This window comes from Portunus trituberculatus, chromosome 41 (assembly GCF_017591435.1).
Source record: "Portunus trituberculatus isolate SZX2019 chromosome 41, ASM1759143v1, whole genome shotgun sequence".
Classification (NCBI taxonomy): domain Eukaryota; kingdom Metazoa; phylum Arthropoda; class Malacostraca; order Decapoda; family Portunidae; genus Portunus; species Portunus trituberculatus.
Genome location: NC_059295.1, coordinates 36723039 through 36738038, shown reverse-complemented (window position 1 = coordinate 36738038; position 15000 = coordinate 36723039). Strand labels below are relative to the sequence as shown.

Sequence of the window (15000 nt, the reverse complement as noted above, 5' to 3'; positions counted from 1 at the left end):
CACTAAACCCAACTTATGATCCTAAGAACTATGCAGATTTTCATGATAATCAGGCATAATTTGGGGAGAGCTTCATGAGGTCAGCAGCGGCACAGAAAGACACAGCAGCGGCAGCAACACGACGTTCATCACAGCATCACGGACAATAAAAGCACCGCCATCTCCCTTTCAAGACGTCTTCTCTACTAATGCTGAGATAATGCAGGAGACGTGCTGTTATGACTCATATTGTGAAACACCTCTGCGCCTCACCCACACTACGTAGTTAAAGCTGCACGTGTTTTTTGAAAGGTGTTTCTATGTGTTCTACTGACAGATTAACCCGGTCAGTACTGGGACAAATTTTTACTTTGATATTTGTGTACGATTAAACTACTTTAGATTTATTAGAAAGGGTTTTTATGGAAGTCAGGAGATTAATGACCAGTCTTTACTAATTTAATCCTCCACATGAGTTTCCGAAGCTATTTAAAAATCATCAAATAGTAAGTAGAATGAATATGGAGACGCGTCATGTTACTGAAGTGCTTAACAAGTTTTCTATATCAAATAAAGGAAAACTGCCTTAAGAATACGGTCTGTCATCTCTGTACCCGTTGAAAGTAGTCGTGATGAGAAAACAAAGCGTTTCTGAATAACCATCTTTGTATCAAACGTGATGTTTCTTGCTAATCTTAATCTTCAGTTCCGTTTAGCTTGATCACTTACTTGTCTGTGATGTCAAGGAAGATTCGTTAACAACACCCCTTAGGAAACACATAATACTCTCTTTAGCATCTCCACTACTATGTTTTTCCCTTGTTAACGTATGAAGAAATGTTTGCAGGATACAGAAAAAATATAAAAAGAGCAGATTTTTTTCTTTTCTCGGCTACAAAACTGTTCGGAAGACTGTAGCATGTTATTCTAAAAAGTTATTGGTAGATATAGGAAAATATTTGTCTAACAGTGAAAGAGTTAATAGGTTCCTTTGTTTTGTTTCTTACCTTAGCGTCAAGTGCGGGAACTTAACCCCTTCAGTAGTGGGACGCTCTTTTACCTTGAGTTTTGGGTGTGATTAGACCATTTTATTGACATTAGGAAAGGTCTATGGAAGTCAGAAGATTAATGGCCACTGTCTTCACTATTTTAATCCCTTACATGAGTTTCTGAAGCAATAAAAAATCACCAAATAGTAAGCAGAATAAATGTGGAAACGCGTCATGGTACTCAAAGGTTGATAGATTTAAATTAAAAAGGGGGCAGGAAAAATAATGGATTTGAGATTGAGTGAGTGGTTAATTAGTGGAGTATAGACTGAGTAATCAAGTTGTTAGCGCAGAGTCAATAAGGAGCTTTAAAAAGATCGATGAATTTACACTTCACAATGTAATTTTGCACTTGATTTCGGACTGTCTTTGTAAGGGACTAACATCTTTAGTGGACTGTTTTTGCATTGTTTTGTAGCCTTTGTTCAGAGTCTCTCTCATATAAAAAAAAAATAAATAAATAAAATGAATAGAGGTGGACAAAGGCATGTAGGTTTTATACCAAGACTGTCATGTGCAGACCCGCTGGCTTCTTGCAGCTTCCTGTACCGTTACACTGTTAAGAGAGGGAGGAGCGCAAACCAGGAAAGGACCACACGCACGGGAGTTGTGCTGCGAAACTGTTTTGCAGCAAGCGTTGTGTTGCTGACGTTAAGAAATATCTCATCTTTAATTCCCGAGTCTTTACGTGGGTTAGTAGCTCATTTCCTCATCGTCTGGTTTTATTTTATCGTTCCCAGTTGTAGCTGCCTCCGGAAGTGAGGGAAAATTCAGAATTACTGACTCGTAAAATGCGGATGAAGTTTGAAGTAATAAATGCTGCGCGTGTGCGGTGAATGCGCCGCGTGAAAAAAGGTGCAGAATACAAGCCTGTTTATTTTTAGGGGAACACTGGAAGGAGAACACACCTTTTACATACACAAATGGAAACAGGCCAAAGGTTACAACGAAAAACCTTGCACACACGCAAACGAAATAAGAAAAAAAGTGATGCTTCTGCTCGACGGAGAAAGAAAGAAGCTCAAGAAAAGTCTCGATAGTATTTTCAATTTGTTTGGCGTCCTCATGCTCCTTCCTCTCTGAAGTTTGAGTCGTACCGAGGAGAAATACTGCAGAGCATATTTGTTTGTTTATTTGTTGAATTTTATTTGTATTATTGTAAAAATGACACAGACTTGCCATGTCCGTTCCTGACGAGGTAATGCTTTGCTGGGTGATTCTATGCTGATTTATTGAACTGAAGGGAGACGTAGAGGACGTTTTGTAGCAGACACTGTTGTGATCAATGTGTGTGTGTGTGTGTGTGTGTGTGTGTGTGTGTGTGTGTGTGTGTGTGTGTGTGTGTGTCTGAATTCGTAAATTTGATTCTTTTACTTCCTTCGGGTCGTTATGTTGTTACTGAGAATTCATATAAAGATACACACGTGGAAGTGAAAAGAAGAACATAATGGTTGGTGAGAGAGCGCGAGAGTCCTTCGGTGATGGTAGTGAGGGGAAGACGCCGAATCACTGAATCCACAAATAGTCCTCTTAAGAAAAAAACGCACGTAGCCAGACAATGGAACAGGAAAAAATGGTGTTGCTATTATTTGTGTCGCTATTCTTGGTTCGCAACGAAGATTTCTTTTGTGTTTCTGTTTTCATCACATCAAACTCTCCACATGATATTTTACTTAACAGACTCCCAAGCGCCCGCTGGAGGTTTCTTTGTGGTGAGTCAGGGACGCGTGACGTCAGTGGCAGATGTGCACAATGCCCCACGCAGAGGTATGGCATTGGTTTTACTTTCCATGAATCCTGAATGAGAAACTTGAGTCGTCGGTTGCGTTGCTTCAGTCTTCTTTCCTGGGACGTTCCTTGAGAGAGCCCCGCGCAGCAGCTCCCTCCTGAACAACTTTAGCACGATTGATTACTTTGCTGCCGCGACGAGTCTTGTGGGCGTCCCCTTCCTCTCTTCAATTCAGGGTTGTCTACTACACCCACAACTCAGTTAATAGGCTCCAACTCCGAGAAGCAAAGCGCGCCGTGTGCTCAGGTGATGTTCATGGAATAAAGTTAAATGAGGACTTGATTAAGTTTCACGGAACGTCGTTGATTGGACTCATTTATAGATTCTCCAGAATTTTTGTTTATCGTAATGTATTCATGAGATTGGCCAAGGGGATAAAAATATATATTAAAAAAGTCTTTCCGTGGTACACAAAGAGACCTGTCACCAAATGCATGTCTGTCTGTGTGTTTCTCGAGCTGTTGTCTTATGATGAATATGGAGAAGTGTCATCTTTTAACTCCAACTCGCATGAATATGAAAAGTTAGAGGTTTTTTTGTATCAAAAGAGGAACGGCTTTTAAATGCGTCTATCGTGTCTGAAGATAAATACAACACGTCAAATAACAATGCGTCACTTATTTTTGTGCCATCGTTCACGTGTAAAAATAATGCGCCTCAGCGGTTCTAGGAAAGAGGGAAACAGGTTGTCACGATGGTGCGCGTATCTTGAAGCATCAACAATGTATGTAAGGGACGCCTTCACGCTGGAACAAGAACGCCTTGGCTGGTGCAAGAATAAAAAGCGCGAGCAGCAGTATTGTGCTGGAGGTGGGGGGCGAGGAGGAGAGGAAGGATGAAATGAATGTGCCGCTTGTGTGATTCAGTGAACGCACGGCCCAGAAAGGTTAGTCTTAAAGTTTTCTCTTACCTTCACTATTCTTTTACTTTCGAATGTCAAGTCAGATCGAGAGAGAAGATAAAGGAAACTTTCCCCAGCATAGTCATACCATCCATTCCTCCACTATCACAAAGCCTTGTCCCTTGTCAAGATGTGCAGACAATGACGGGCACTCGTGAAGCAACAACAACCGATCGCCACGGTAATACCAGGCCGAGGAGTGGCGGGATAACAGTGGCAGTGACGAGTCCCAGTGATGCAGCGCCTTTACGTGGAGACACTTTAATGGCATCAGGTTCTCGACTATGAACAGGAAAGAGATCACGCATGCACGGACACAGCCAACACCTCTTCCGTGCATCGCAATCCTCCTCGACGCAAGGTCACGAAGGAGAGTAATAGAAATAAATCGAGGCAAAGAAAGGAGGAAGAATCTGGCCAGCTCAACAAGTGGTTATCTGAAAGCGTCTGCCTGTGACACGTTTCCAGTTCACGTCACACAGGGAAGCTCCGGGAAAGGGCAGGGAATTCTGTGTATTAGAAAGAATTTTGTTATCCCTGGAAATATTTGGTATTAAGTATGAATAGTGTATGTAGTGTGTGATGCACTCTGTCTCAATATTCTGTGGAGATTTACATGTTATTCACTCCATTGCGGGAAACTTACATCTCGCCGGATACAGATTTTAATAGCTTAGTCTAGAGCCTCGTGAAAGAGAGAGAGAGAGAGAGAGAGAGAGAGAGAGAGAGAGAGAGAGAGAGAGAGAGGTGGGCGGACAGACAGATTAAAACACACACACAGACAAACACTTACATACAAACATACATTCAGACAGTCAAAACTTCACTATGCAAAGCAGTGATATCCCACTTTCAGGCAACAATGAAAAGTTGGATGAATATGGAGATGTGGGGAGCCTATACGTAGAAGCAACACCGTCCCGTGAAATGATCTGAACGACCAAAATAAAAAGTCTTTCACCGTTTGATTCCTTCTTAAAAACCTGTTCTCTTACAACGCAACACACACACACACACACACACACACACACACACACACACACACACACACACACACACACACACACACACACACACACACACACACACACACACACACACAGGCCATCCTTCGCTTCTCTATACACAGATATCGACTGTACGTGAAAGAGAAAAGAGAGAGAGAGAGATAGAGAGAAGGATACAACAAAAAGGGCTTCTATCCCAGCTTAGAGAAAATGCTGGTTGGGAGCGGCCGATAGATTCTGCGCTCGATAGACAGATGGCCGGGACGCTGTGATAGATATAAACGAGGGTATGGCAAGCTGTACGGTGACTGCAATCAGCGCTAACACCTCTGCGCTCCTATATAACACAGAGAGAGAGAGAGAGAGAGAGAGAGAGAGAGAGAGAGAGAGAGATGTCTACTCGTATAGAAAACAGACCTTACAGGCTTTTCGATAAATAAAAAAAACTATCCTACCGTTAAATCAGAGAGAGAGAGAGAGAGAGAGGGCAAGCAAACAAGCAAAGAGATGTCGGGGATGGGGGAAAAGTAAAGTGGAAAAACAGAAAGACCTTTAAACTTCGATGGATCAGAGTGACTGACATTAGCCACTTGTTTACCTGTCTACCGTGCAGCGAGACACTTGGACAGCTGGACGGACAGTTAGGCGGACAGGTAGACTGACAGAACGCCACTTCGATATATGAGTACCCACCGTCCCACCCCACACCACCACCAGTACTCCACCTCACCCTCAAACACACACACACGCCACGCCACGCCACGCCACGCTGCCAGCTAAATGTGTTTGCGTGTATATATCTCGTTTGGGTAGGTGGATATCCTCGCTGTTTGTTTGTGTGTGTGTGTGTGTGTGTGTGTGTGTGTGTGTGTGTGTGTTGGTCTGTTTTGGTGATCACTCTTGCCATCTGGTTGATTTATTTTCGTTTGGTTGTCTGTTTTGTTCCTTTTTTACTGTTGTTTTTGTTGTTGTTTTCCTGTTTCGTCGATTTCGTCTTCCAGCATTGATTGTTTGTTTATCGGTCTATCTTTGTTGTCTACTTTATTCCTTTTTTTTTTTTATTTATACCATGTGGGCTTTTCACGGGAATTGATGGGCTAAAGGGGATACTGTTTACGGTACCGCCTATCTCGAAGCCCACCCGCTAGGAAACCATTGCCCCGAGTGAGGAAGCCCAACCTACACTCGAATCGTGGACAAGATTCGAACCCGTGCGCTTGGAGACCCTCGGACCCCAAAGCACGCATGGTTCCACTGTACCACGGCGGCCCCCCCTCTCTCTCTCTCTCTCTCTCTCTCTCTCTCTCTCTCTCTCTCAAATAAACACTTCGAGCTGGGACGTTATAAAGAACACATAGACAAACAAACGGACAGGCAGATTGGCACGGCGCGTTCAAACAGAGAGAGAGAGAGAGAGAGAGTAGTACTCAGCGCTGCCGAAAGAGACATTCTGAACCTTGTGGAAAGAAAGAGCCTGTAAACACCCGGAGAGGCATATTGATAGATAAAGAGAAAGAGAAGCGTGTCCACAGTACCTCAGTGGCCTTTCCCTTAATGAAATTAGCAAGTCCAGAGAGAGAGAGAGAGAGAGAGAGGACTGTGGTGGTAACAGGGGCGGAGATGAGGGTGAAATGTGAAAGGAAGTAAGGAGAACGAAAGGAAGGAAAAGAATGAATGATGAAATAATTAACGGAAAGGTGAGACGAGTGGCGAGAGAGAGAGAGAGAGAGAGAGAGAGAGAGAGAGAGAGAGAGAGAGAGAGAGAGAGAGAGAGAGAGAGAGAGAGAGAGAGAGATACTGATACTGATACATTTATTGGCCCAAGAAAAGAATCATACAATATACATTTAGTTATATATACAAATCATAGGGCTAGGTCTGTTGAGTTAAGCTCTTAAACAGACTTTCTGAATTATATACTAACAGTCATTAGCCTACAAGGGCAAAACGGGCCTTAACAATAAGTAACAATAAGTAACTAATATATATAAAAAATAAAAAATATATAAAAAAAATATATATATATATATATATATATATATATATATATATATATATATATATATATATATATATATATATATATATATATATATATATATATATATATATATATATATATATATATATTACACAAATTACAACTACTTACAATAAATACTATTACAGTGTGTTCTCTAAGTACATTTTCTTTAATTTATTTTTAAATACATTACAAGAAGAGGTATCTTTCACGTCTTGGGGAAGTTGGTTCCACTGCTTCACTCTATATGTTATATACCTTTGAGCATGTGATGTTCTATACAATGGTAGTATTAAGTTATTTGTCCTACGAGAATTATAGGTATTTGGCATAAACTGAAAACCAGTCAACTTGAAAATTATGAATTGATTTATAAATAAAGTTACACGTTCCAAAGTTATGATATCACACAGTTTTAACAAATTAAAGTTTTCGAAAAGCGGTTGTGTATGTGCATACCTATTACTGCTGGACATGACACGTAGCAATTTTTTTTTAATAATAGATAAGGCTTCAAGGTTAGTGTTTATAGTCCCACCCCAAATTGCACAACAGTACATAAGATGAGGATATGCTAAAGCTAAGTAAATTTGCCTAATACAATCCACTGTTAAAGACCTGCGTATTTTGTATAATATACCAATTATCTTACTGAGCCTCGTACAGGTCTCATTGACATGACCACTCCACCTCAACTTGCTGTCTATAGTTACCCAAAAAAATTTACATTGTTCCACTTGCTCTAGTAATATGTTATCTAAATATATTTCTATAGGTGGTGATTGATGTAATAATGATGAAGAGATCATATAATGAGTTTTGGAAACATTAATTGTTAGTTTGTTGCTTCTAATCCAATTTAAAACTTTCAGCATTTCTGAATTTAAGGTATTCTTTAATTCATGCAAATTATTACCTAGTATGGTGGTGTCGTCGGCAAACAAAAGGAATTTTCATTAGTAGTGCGCGTTGTCATTTATATACAATAAAAATAAAATTGGACCCAAATTGATCCCTGAGGTACACCATGGGTGAGAGGAGAAAATGATGACACAGAATTATTAACAACTGTACATTGTTTTCGAGAGCCAAGGTAACTTTTAAACCATTGGAGAGCTATTCCCCGAACACCATAAATATTTAGTTTCTTTATCAAAATTGAATGTGATATACAATCAAAGGCTTTAGAAAGATCACAGAATAACGAGATTTGAAATTCCTTATTATCAATAGTATTATTTGTATTTTTGCACAACTGATAAACAGCAAGCTCAGTGGAGTAGCCATGACGGAACCCGTACTGAACATCAGTTAGAATTTTACAATTCGAGATATAATTAAACAATCTTACAACAACAACCTTTTCAAAAATTTTACTGAAACTTGGAAGTATAGATATAGGCCTATAATTTAAGTGAAGAGTTTTTCCCTTTTTTTTTTATAAACAGGGATAACTTTAGCAATCTGCAACTGTTGAGGAAAAGAACCTTCTTTAAAGGAACTGTTAATTATATGGACAAGAAAGGGGGAAATTTCATTAGAACATTCTTTAATAACCTTGATACTAATATTGTCAAAACCTGGTGAAGTTATCTTAAGATCCTTAATTATGGTTTGTATCTCTGACAGCGTAGTTGATCAAAGAAAGAAAGAATATGGCATTGGTTCTGGCATAAATGAAATACATGGTACAGATGATTGTTGAACTTGGTCAGCTAATATCTCTGCAACATTACAAAAATAATTATTAAATGATTCAGCAATGTCCTTTGAGTCATTCAACATTTTGTCTTCGAAAAAAATAGTCAGGAAGTTTTATTTAGAGATTTTACCCAAAAAATAGAATTAATTGTTTCCCAGTACTTTTTAGAATTACCAGAGTTGGTCCTAATTGTGATTTATAATAATTATCTTTGGCTGTTCTAATCAAAGCAGTAAGAGTGTTTCTATATTGTTTAAAAATTTTCCCATAAGTAAGAGGCCATTTAGCATATAATTTTTGAAGTTTATTACAATGTTTTATTGATTTTTTTATACCAGCAGTTATGTATGGTTTATTATGATGTTTCTCTTTACATGTAAAAGTCTTTATTGGAAAATGCTTGTCATACAGATATGAAAATCCTGACATGTAATTATCAAAGCTTTTGTTTGTATCATTCTGAACCATTACAGATTTCCAATGAAAGGTTACCAGATCATTTCTGAATGCTTGCATTGATAAATCATCATAAAATCTTTTTTAGATCTTTATATGTTCTGATCGAATATGACTAAAATTTAAGGAAAAGAAACTGAAAACTGGGAAATGGTCACTGATAGATATATGATAAATGCCACTTACTCGATGGTGTTCTAAATTATTTGTCCAGATATTGTCAATTAGAGTAACTGATTGTGTAGTAACTCTTGTGGATTTTGTAATTGTTGGAAAAAAGAGATAAGAATATAAAAGATTTAGACATTCAGAGGTTTTCCTATCATTTCGTAATAAATTGACATTTAAATCTCCCATCAAATAGCATGGTGAATTTTCTCTAACTAAAATATCAGAAATATCATTAATTGAAGAAATAAATTCACTGAAATTTGCATTTGGTGGTCTGTAAATAATTCCAATAATAAATTTGACTGGCTGAATAACTTGAATAAGCAGAGATTCAATATAAGGCAATTTAAATGACAAATTTTGTAATATAAACCCTGTAAAACTATTGCGAAGAAGCAATGCTAAACCACCACTCTGTGTATTCTTGTTACTGAAAAATGAATTACATCCATTGAGACGATATAGTGAACAGTTAGAGTCATTCAATCTTGTTTCACAAAAAAACAATTACGTCATAAGAAATACCAGATTGATCTAAACATTGATCTACAAAAGCTTCAAAATTCTGAGGAACACTAGATATATTGTAAGCTAATAATTTAAGTGTATTGGAAGAAAGTTTCAATAATTCACCCGAATCACAAAAACAACAATTACATTCAGGTATAGAAATGACATGACCATGTACATAATCATCATTGAAATTAAATCGCTCAAATTTTAAGTTATTTATAACACTGAATGGAAACTTACTACTTTCATTTATCCCATCAAGGAATTCTGAATCACTCAAATTATCAAAGGGAAAAACATATTGGTGATCACACACAAATTAGTAACATCAATCATTTACTTGTTAGTCTTTTATTGTTTCTTTTGTGTTCGTGAGCTGCTCCTGGAAGAAGACCGCTGTACCGATGGGCGCGGGGTAGTTCCTCCGGTACGGCCGGTTGTGAGCACAGGCATCAGCTGCACAGCTCCCGGCACGTCCACCAGCGGAAGTAGCCAGCACACCATAACCAGCAGCTCCTGGATCATTCACGGGCGTCGAATCCTTCCCAGCAGAGGACCTCCACGCACCAGCAGCCTCCACTCGTGTGACATCACCAGCCTTGGATTCGGTACCTCTATGCCTTGGAGTAGTAGCTGAAGCCTTGGATCCCAGAGCTGAATATTGCTTCAGATGATGAGAACTAGCGGAGGCTTCGTTACCACCATCATCATCGCTTCGAACTGGTGTTCCATCCGGGGCAGAAGTAGAGCCCCGAGATACTTCAGCACGAGCTCCTTGTGTAGTTGTTTGTATCCTGTCTTTCATAATTAACTTTGTGCGTCGAAAATAGGCAATTTTTCCACGACTTTTTGCTTCTTTCATTTCAGGGACTTGAGCTTTTTTGATGTTGTGAGAATCAGGACACAAATCTTCGTTGAAAAAGATTCGTGTTCCTTTGAGCTTAGAAACATTTCTCATTGCTGCTTCCCGATCACAGTATCTGGTGAAACGAGCAATTATGGGACGCGATCGATGCTCAAATCGCTGACCCACTCTGTGTGCTCGTTCAAGCTCGACACCTGGCAGGCCGAGCTTGTTCTCCAGAAGTTTTGAAACCAGAACAGCTGTTTTTTCCCCAAGTTTCACCAGGTTCCTCCTCAATGCCAGTAATTTGTACATAGGTTGTTTCGTCGGCTATAATCTTCCATATAATTACATCTATCTTTCAGCTCCTGAACTACCTTGCAATTAGCTGAAAGATCGTCACTGAGTTGCTTGATGGTTGCCTCGTTACATTTTACCTCCTGTTTCAAGTCGTCGACCTCTTTCTGGGAAAATTTCAAGCTCCTCGTAACATCTTGGACAGTTGATTGCAAGGACTGTATCTTCACCTCCATTTGTTTTCCGAATATATCAAGTGCACTGCAAAATGACTGATCTTGGGAATCAAGCAGCCTTTTCAAAGATTGCTCGTCCATCCTTGTATCCAACAGTAGTAAGCGTGGAACAGGTAGCACGGAGCACGGAGGGACACGTCTTGCCTCGGCGAAGGCCAACAGGAGGAGAGAGAGAGAGAGAGAGAGAGAGAGAGAGAGAGAGAGAATACTGAGAAAAATTAAAGGGAAAAAAAAGAGAGAGAGGAAAGATACGAGAATAGTTAACGGAAAAATGAGACGAATAGTTGAAAAAGAGGAACGAGAGAGAGAAAGAGAAAGAGAGAGAGAGAGAGAGAGAGAGAGAGAGAGAGAGATCGAGAGAGAGAGAGAGAGAGAGAGAGAGAGAGAGAGAGAGAGAGAGAGAGAGAGAGAGAGAGAGAGAGAATATAGTAGTAGCTTCATTGATTAAAAAAAAAAATTTAGAATCATAAGAAAAGTATCGGCAAGGACGTAAAAAAAAAAAAACTCAACTTAGAAAGAGTGCTGAAGTGAAGGATAAACTGACATGGTAGTGGAGGGGAGTGAGGAGAGAAAGGAGGTGATGTTGAGTATATGTGGGGGGAAGGAGTGGGGGGAATGACTGATGCGAGAGCGGTGGAGTGAAAGATAATGAGGTTACGACTGAGTGGGAGGAGAAACAAAGGGGGAGAGATGGATTACGAAGTGGGGTTAAGGGAACAGTGGGAGGGAGGTGAGAGTAGAATAAGTGAGAGCTGTAGGAGTGACCATTATTTCTTGGTTTGGTTGGTTTGGTTACAGTCAAGGTTAAAAGGTTGTAGATTCTTGTAGTATTTACCACGCCACTTATTTTCTATTGTATTTTTTTTCACGAGAGAATGTCATAAAGATGGTGATGACACTTTCCATTATCAAAGTCGTTATAATTTAGTTACTTAACCATCAGAACTCTATCTTTCTCACTCTTTTATGACTTGACTAACTAACATGATTCAAGAGGATAATCATGTCAGCCCTTTTCAACATCAGCGCATCTGTTTCATTAGATTTGGCGTGTGAAAATGTTATGAAGTTGGTGAAAGTTAAGATTATCAAAGTGCTGCAAATGATTTAGTTTCACAGCCATATTCAAGTTATTCTATTTTGACTAAACAAGAGGTAGTGTGAAGAAAATTTGGGAATAATACGAGGTTGCTGAATATTTACGTCACCAAGGTATTGTGTATCATTTATCTACTCGCCCACAACAATTACATAGCATGGTAAGCACGCATAGGATCATTGCCAGCTTCACACGATGGTACGAACAACATTCCCTTCAACACCTTAACTCGTAAAATACTGGGATACATGTTTTACCTTGAGATTTGTGGATTAGACTATTTTATTGACATTAGGAAGTGTCTATGAGGGTTAGAAGATTAATGTCCACAGTCTTCACACTTTTAATCCACCACATGAGTTTCTGAAGCTGTATAAAATTACCAGATAGTAAGCAGAATGAATTTGGAAACACGTCATGAGATTACTGTGAAGTTGTTGATGATACACTCATCCAACACAATTATATCTTACTGTCTGGTTTATAGCTACCCAAGACGTGATTTGGGGAATGAAACTCCTTTGAGAACACCATACATTCCTCAGCTCTCTCTCTCTCTCTCTCTCTCTCTCTCTCTCTCTCTCTCTCTCTCTCTAATTCACGCCAATCCGAAAGCTGCCAATATTAATGAAGGAAGGTATTAAAAACTGTGACAAATCTTACGAGCATGGAGATGTCCTTCCATTCTCCCCGGTCAGCACATTGGGACGAGGGTTACTTCAGCACAATGGGTCTTCCTGGGCGAGCGGGTCCCAGCCTCGGGTGTTGAAGTAGATGGAGGGTCCGAGAGAAGGACAGCCTCGGGTCTTGCCACATCGGAAGTTATTAAACTTGGGGGAGCAAAAGTATGGACATATATGTGTGTGTGTGTTCACCACCACCACCACGGTCGCCTGCTGGTCACCCAGCCAGTCTTCCCCATTAAGGAGCGATCTCAGAGCTCATAGACCGATCTTCGGGTAGGACTGAGACCACAACACACACTCCACACACCAGGAAAGCGAGGCCACAACCCCTCGAGTTACATCCGTACCTATTTTACTGCTAGGTGAAAAGGGGCTACACATTAAGAGGCTTGCCCATTTGCCTCGCAGCTTCCCGGGACTCGAACCCGGGCCCTCTCGATTGTGAGTCGAGCTTTATAACAACTACACTATGCGGTGTGTGTGTGTGTGTGTGTGTGTGTGTGTGTGTGTGTGTGTGTGTGTGTGTGTGTGTGTGTGTGTAATTCACCACGGTCATCTGCTGGTCACCCAGCCAGTCTTCCCCATTACGGAGCGAGCTCAGAGCTCATAGACCAATCTTCGGTTAGGACTGAGTCCACAACACACTCCACACACCGGGAAAGCGAGGCCACAACCCCTCGAGTTACATCCCGTACCTATTTACTGCTAGGTGAACAGGGGCTACACATTAAGAGGCTTGCCCATTTGCCTCACCGCCCCCGGGACTCGAACCCGGGCCCACTCGATTGCGAATCGAGCGTGCTAACCATTACACTACGCGGTGTGTGTGCGTTTCACTGTTTGATCTGCTGCAGTGTGTGTGTGTGTGTGTGTGTGGATAGTTGGCGGCACGTCCATTGAAGACAGATATAATCGTTAGGCTGTTACTCACTTCATCTGATCAAGACGTAAAGGACACTCTTCTAAGGGCGCTCAGTGTGGAGGTGGTGCGCTTTATCCTCTCCTCCTTCTCTCTCTCTCTCTCTCTCTCTCTCTCTCTCTCTCTCTCTCTCTCTCTCTCTCTCTCTCTCTCTCTCTCTCTCTCTCTCTCTCTCTCTCTCTCTCTCTCTCTCTCTCTCTCTCTCTCTCTCTCTCTCTCTCTCTCTCTTTCCTCAAAATATACCAGGAAGTCAGCTCACCGTAAATACTTGAGCCTCTGAAGTCACTTAACACGTCACGCACTTTGGTATTTATTTTGGTGATCGTCGTGCCGTCTTCCTTCCCAAGTTCTCGTCCAGTATGTCCTGGGGGAAGTAAGCCACTGGAAGCGTAAGAGATAAATTGGCTCTCAACAGCAACAGGAAAAATAAGAAAAAAAGTTGCAGGTCATCGTCAACTTTCTGCCCTGCTGCTTTAGCTTTCTTGAAAACGACGGACGGCTTGGACTAGTATGTTATTGGTATGTATAGATTTTTTGTTCTCTCACTGGAGGCTACCACAGTCCTTTTGGGTGTGAAGATGCGTAACACTTCTGACTCGTGCCCTGGCCTTTAGTGTGACTGGCGTTAGACATTGTAGGGTTTGCTTCCTGGTGGGTGATTTTTCCTCTCGAGTAGCTTGTGAGGAGAGGTCAGTTAGCGTTGTTGGAAATACAAGTACCCAACAACCGTCTTCTTGTTTGATGTAAAACCATTCATCTCCCTTCAAGTGAATTAATTGCTTAGAGTGTTGCCTCTGAAACCTGGGCGTCACCAAGATACCAGCACGCTCCTTTCATTGCAAGTCAGTTTTACCTGTAAATCTCAAACGCGCTCCCAGCCAGTTATCCCGCCTGACTGGTTTCCTCAGCCAGTGTTGTCAGGACACTTGCTCCACCTTCCAGGAAGCGAAGGCAGGAAGCACCGTGCATTCTAATGAGGCATCGACACACACCATCTCACGTGAGTTGCGTCGTGGAGGGTCATCGCCTTCACTACCGGCGTCTTCCCTCAATATCAGCCTTCCAGGACACCTTTAATATGTTTCAAAGCCAGGCCGCTGAGATGGGACGTGCTGCAACACAAGAGTGATCGTCCCAACTCTCGCTCCTCGGCCTCGGCAGGACTCACAACTTGTGCAGTGGACGAGTCCCATCCTCCAGCTCTATGAGTGAGACGGCAGCAGATACCTCTGTAAGGAGGCACATCATCACTACACGGCTCCGCTATCAGAAATGTCATATGCACCTCAGACGCTTCTGAGTCCTTATTTTGGCAGAACTCAGCGGTGA

At 41.1% G+C, this 15000-nt stretch overlaps 1 protein-coding gene and 1 non-coding gene across 2 annotated transcripts in view; one reads left to right on the top strand and one right to left on the bottom strand.

The window, feature by feature from the left end:
- The window catches only part of LOC123517115, a 219653-nt gene that overhangs the window by 158574 nt on the left and 46079 nt on the right, over positions 1–15000 (top strand).
- Trnaa-cgc lies at positions 13502–13575 on the bottom strand. The gene has a single exon. It is a non-coding gene; the product is annotated as a tRNA-Ala (tRNA).